General features: G+C 46.6%; 1 protein-coding gene across 6 annotated transcripts in view; it reads left to right on the top strand.

Annotated features, from left to right (window-relative positions):
* The first annotated feature begins 3,059 nt into the window (after positions 1–3,059).
* ZC3H12C (zinc finger CCCH-type containing 12C) overlaps positions 3,060–6,000 on the top strand; it is a 48,960-nt gene continuing 46,019 nt past the window's right edge. For 2 of the 6 annotated variants that reach the window (XM_081199355.1, XM_081199349.1), the window contains exon 1: positions 3,553–4,128. The gene's annotated coding sequence lies outside the window, so the exon portion shown is untranslated. The other 4 variants (XM_081199351.1, XM_081199350.1, XM_081199352.1 and 1 more) reach the window with 4 other exon arrangements.

The following is a 6,000-nucleotide window of genomic DNA, read 5'->3' as shown; positions in this document are numbered from 1 at the left end:
AGGGTGTTTTGATAGATGAGCTATCTACCTTGACAAGGAACACAGAAATGCAGTAGCAGCCTGCTTTAAGATTATAGTATAATTATTCCCACATTCTGAAAATAACCCAGAGACAGGAGGTTGTCTCAAGTGGCAAAACGTCCCAGACAAGCCCTGGTGAGGGGAGTCTTCAGTTAACTATAACCACCAGGTCTTCAATTAATACAGCTTCCCATGTCATCTAAATGGGGAAAGTATGGTTAATGGCTTCTGAACAAGCCAAGATATTATGCCATGGTTTGAGTTGGGCTAGTATTATGGCTTGTTCCAAAGCTGCTGACCATAGCTTCCCAGTTCAGACAAAATGAGAAACTATGGTTTGTTGCTTACATTGTAAATGAAAGATTTCCTTATTTGCTGACTCACGCAAAGAGAAGAACAAGGCGGCTGCACACAAAGCCAAAAAGATTGCTCATATCTCGAGATTTCAAACTGAAGCTATGGTACATACCCACTATACCTTTAAAGCACATTTCCCCTCTCAAAGAATTTTGTGCTAGGAATTGTAATTCTGGGATGGGTAAACCACAATGACCAGACTTTAAAGAGTGCTTTAAAGGAATAGTGTGTACGTCTGATTGTCTGTATGTGGCTGTTGCACTTGGCACCTCTGAAATTGCACTCTTTGGGTACATGTGGTGGTTGGCAAAATGTCAAGCATACAACAATTCAAATATATGTCTTTAATTATTTGTGTGTCTTTTATGTTGTTGCTGCTTATTCTTCTTTCAGGGTGATATCCAACTTCATGTGAGCAGACTTCTACTTGCACAACAGGTCTTCTCCTTCCCCTTCTTCCCGTCGCAGTCCTCAAATCTGCTCCAGAGGACGCCCCCAACCCTCATGAAAATTTCTGGGAGGTGTGCAGGCATGGTGTAGCCAGATTTATTTTAGTGGGTGGCAAGCTTTATGTTGCGGAGCGCATAACCAAGTTATCTGTGATGCAATCCGTCAGGTAAGTATTTTTATTTATTTACTTGATGGTGGGGGGGGCAGCTGCAAAGAGAATTCTGTTCCATTCACACCTGGATGCCACTGAATTCAAGCCAGTTTTGAAATTGTTCCTGTAGACTCCCTTTTTTAAAAGTGTTAAGAACCACCTTGAATATTAAATACAGGAGGCAACCATTTTGCTCACGTCTAATTGATGCACGACTGCCGACACATGGGTCCTTTGGGACCCGAAAGAGGGCAGAATGGGGGCAAACGCATGCAGGGGAACCACCACACAAAATGGTTGCCACCTGTACACTAATAATAATAAAGTAACCCACCCATCCTACTTTTTCCTCCATAATTCAGTGACTCCAAACATAAATGTTGTAGCCGTGTGAACCAGCTGAATGACTTGGATGAATACACCCATCCAAATCATATTCTGCTTTTCAACAGATGTTAAGCATTTTGGTAATTTAAAGTGTACTGATGGGCATAAACAGTCCCATAAACGAGACATTAACACTTTGAATTAACTAAGGCAGCTGGCCTAACGTTGTTGCTGAACCTTCCTGAGATTTATGGATGAAGGGCGGCCTACAAATATAATAAATAAATTTCTGCAATGAAAACCCTCCAGAGGTCAAGGCCGGGCTGGCCCAAGGCATTTCGGCATCTGAGGTGGACCCCAAAATGGTGACCCCTTGCCTGCCAGAGAAAAAAGGGTGAGGGAAGATCGCAGGGGGGGGGGGGAGGCGGTAAAGAAAAATCAACATTGGGATCTGCTGCTCTGGTGGGTCCAGCTGCCTGATCCCTTTGCTATATGCGTGAGCTGAGCTCGACCTGGCTCAATGCTACTTGGACGACACGCCCTCTGATCTAGAGCTGTGCTCTTCTTACTTCCAGCTTTGAGGGACCGGTTTCATAGATTGTAGAATTGGAAGGTACCCCCGAGCATAGCTGTCAACTTTTCCCTTTTCTCGTGAGGAATCCTATTGGGAAGAAGGGAATTTCCCTTTAAAAAAGGAGAAAGTTGACAGTGATGCCCCTGAGGGTCATCCAGCCCTAGGGAAAGAAGAGGATTTGTTAATGCAGAAAGAAAAGCAGTTTCTTTTCTCTTGCAATCCGTAAGTGAGCACTGATGCTAAAAACAAATGATGGGCTTTAGCTCTAACAAGCCGCCACAGACGTCTTAGGGTGCCAGTCTCTCCCCACCCCACACCCCACCCTACGCCAGGCACCCCGCTATGTTGTCACTTTGTCAGCATTTGTGTTGGGATGCAATTCTTACCAACCTCCCTCCAGCAGGAGGAGGTTTAGCACTGAGCTGAGAGAGCAGCTTTTGAGCACTGCCTTTCCTTGGCAAAGAGGAAGCCTCCTTTTACTAAACGGCGGCATGAGAGGAAGCAAAGAAGCCAGCATGATGCCTCGCAGGGAAGAAGGAGAGAGGCTTGTCCCAGAGCTCTGGGCGCTACAGGAGAGAGCATTTAAAAAGGTCCCCCGGAATCTGCTGCTGACACGAGCCAGTTTGGGTTCCCACGTTCAGTAAGGACTCGCTTTGGGCTTTTTTTCGGATAAGAGCGGGATGAGGAATTATTGGGATGGGGGCAGGTGCCGTGAGGGGTGCGGGGTGCTCCGTCTGCAAGCCCCACCTCTTTATTCTTCCAAATTTTAACCAAATCCCGACCCTCCCATAGCTTTTTTAAAAAAAAGCATCCCCACAAGAGGTCCGCCGTATGTAATTCGAGCACTGGCAGAAAGGATCGAAGGGCTGGACGACTCCCATGAGAATCCAAGGGAAGAGGATGATGGAAGCAGAGAGACCCATAGGTAAGGGGAGCTGTTTGGAGGTGGGGGCGTACAGCAAGGTAGGAGAGGGGGGCAGAATTGCTGGGGCTGGATAAGTTTGGGGCGAGGGGGCTGGTGAGGTGATTTAGAAGCCTGCTTATGGGGTGGGTCTGTGTGCTTTGAGAGATCAGTGGGGAGACTGAAGTTTTTTCTGGCAGGCTGGGGCGTACAGAAAATGTGGGGGAAGTCCTGGACGTGGACGGAGATCAGGCGGGGGGGGGGAAGGTTCGGCAGAGGGAAATCTAAAAGCTTCCAGGGATCCAGTTCGTGGGAATGCAAAGGAATCTTCTGGCGCGTGACGGGTTATAGGGTAAAAGCAACATTTGGGATCCTGAAGGCGGGCAGCAGAGAAGGGCAAGGCATGGGCTGGGTGGCAGGGAGTGTGTGGCCGTCGGCGGGTAAGGGCGCGCACCCAACATTGGGTGAATGAGTGTAGTGGTGTGGACAGGCAGGGCGAGTGGGCTTTCAAACCATGCCCTAAGCATAATAAGAATAAGAATATATGATCTCCGCCAGTAATTTCAGAGTGCAGTCTCAGAGGGTAGTAATGCTGGGTTGCTTCATTCATTCTTGGTGTGTCACTGGAGTCTGTACGTGTGGCAAACAAGGGATGGGCTGCATGTGCCAGAGCTCAGCCCCCTGGCCTTGGAGCATGTGCAGAGAGTGCCTCAACCACACCAACGCTTGGGTCACCACCACAAATGTTGTTGTGTGTGTACCCCCCTCCCACCGCGCCTAGGACCGTGGCTCACTTTTTGTGGGGGTTTGGGGCACTTTACATGGGGAGCGCTCCACTGAAAGCCCCCATGGCGAGAGCAAGAGAGGAGAGGGAGGCGGACGCCATGGGGCCCTTCCCCCTGGTTTATTATAGCTGCCCCCTTCCTAGCAGGTGGCTCCGCGGGGAGGTGTCTGGCCGAGGAAGGCCGCCGCCGCCGCTGCTGCTCCTGTGGGGCGAACGAGGCCCTGGCGACGGGGGCGGCGTCTGGAGCCGAGGAGGCCGCGGGCTTCCCCTTCCCCGGGTGACCCTGTCCGGGTGGCGAGTGAAAGCCGAGGCCGCCGGGAGACTCTTCCCGTTGCGACTGGGCAGGCGGGAGGCGGTCCTGCGGAGGCCCAGCCGGGAGAGCGCCGGTGGTTTCGCAAGGCCGAGGCGAGCGCCGGCGACTCCTCGGGGTCGCGTAGGGGAGCTTTCCCCGGACCCCCGGCCGCGAAAGGTCGTGGCGCGGACAGAGGCCGGGTTGCAGCCCCTCCGGGGGGCGGGGAGGAAGAGGAGGGGGAAAGGGCCGCTTCGCCTTGAATTTGAGGAAGGTGAGAGACCGTTTCCCGAGCCTCTCATATTTAGCTCAGGGACTGGACAATGAAGCCTTCCCTCTTTTTTTCTCCGCCACCCGCTAACCGGCATTTCCCACCCCTTCAGCTCCCCCGGAAAGTTTTTAGGGTTTTGGTTTTTTTCTTTCCTAGGATTTTCCCAGGCCCCCTCCTCCCGGTCAGGCTATTTCGCTTCAAAATGAATTTATTTGCTTTCCCCCCGCTCCCGCTTCTTAAGTCCTTTGATTCCTTTATTTGAGGACTTGCTCGCCTCTCCACCAAGGAACTGTGTTTTATAGTATAAGCCTAAACAGTATTTGGATAGGAGTATGTCACAATGAAGTTGTTATTGTTATTATCATCATCATTTACATTATTATTATTATTATTATTATTATTATTATTATTATTATTATTAATTTTCTTCTTAGTGAGTCTGGTTATAGGATTGTACTGGTGGGCAGAAATCCTGAATGTTCACATACTTGGAAGTAAGCCCTATTGAATTCATTATTAAATTGGGCTGTTAGGGGCACACAGCTATCCTGCAAAGTAGGTCACACTCAACTTTTTCCTCTTGGATACCTTGGGTATATTTTCCTACTGATAATCAGTGAGGTGCAGGTGACAGTAGTTGGTTTGGGGAATCCATTTTTAAAACCTCACTCAGCCCTGAAATTCAATGTGGGATTTTGCAGCCCATCTCATTCTGAATTACTTCATAGGTTTGTTGTGAGGATAATAGAGGTGAGGGAACAGATAAATCAACCTGAGCTTCTTGGAGGAAGGGTAGGATAAAAAGCTAGTGTTTCCATTTACAATGTGATAAAACAGTATTTGTAAATGTGCATGCACTGATTTGGTGCACATGTGTTGATATTGTGGCAGAATGCAAATTGTGAATCAGACCCGAGAGAGTATAACTTGTTCAAAGCCACCTAGCAAACTCATAACTGAAGTCTTGAATTTCCTTAGCCAGCACAACATTCTGCCCACAACCGTATTTCCTCTGTGGCTGTGTGAAAATCAGGGGGACCCAGTATCTAAATGACAGAATTATTGAATAAATAGATTATATTTCAACATTCCATCCCCTTTCAAGAACTAAAACAGAATGATTAGTGTTTCTTCATACACAGAACACACAGGTGATCAATGCAGTCCATACATATTTACTCAGAAGTAAACTCCATTGACTTCAGTGGGACTTACTCTTAGATAGGTTTGTGTATAGAACCACAGTCTTAATTGGTATCTAGTTCTGAGAGAGTTGGAATGTGGCAAATATGATTCTAACTCAATGGCTAGCTGTGCTACACGTTGATATTAACAAACATGACTAAGTTCGTTCCATTAATTTCAGTAGGTCTACTCTGAATAAAAAGTATAACACTACTCAATATTTTTAACAAGTTCTTTTGAGGCTAATGTATATACTATTTTAAAGTGTGACTATTTTAGGAGTAAAAATCAATAGTAAAAATATGTATCCAACTGATTAATAGCACTATTAAACATTGTATTTATGCAGTTTTTGAGAGTTGCTTGCTGTTCTGAATGATAATTGGAAGTCTCATCTTGTGAAATTATATACAGGACTCTCAAATATTTGAGATGCCATTTGCTGATACTTTTTGTATGGATAAAAGTTCAATACTGTATAATGAATTTCAGTTAAGTTGGTGAGAACTGCATCTGCAATTATTGTAAATATTTCATGATTTGAGCTGAAAGGTTTTCTCATAAATATTTCTTTCAACTGTAGTGCCTCTAGTCTTTTGTCTTTAAAAAGGTATGTTCCTTAGGTTTAAAAAACGACAACTGTGATGAATCCCCAAAGTTCATGTTCTGCTGTTGTTTAATTGTCAATAA

This window comes from Podarcis bocagei, assembly GCF_964188305.1.
Source record: "Podarcis bocagei genome assembly, chromosome: 6".
Taxonomy (NCBI): domain Eukaryota; kingdom Metazoa; phylum Chordata; class Lepidosauria; order Squamata; family Lacertidae; genus Podarcis; species Podarcis bocagei.
The sequence above is the reverse complement of the archived record's forward strand: the minus strand, read 5'-3'. Positions and strand labels throughout refer to the sequence as shown.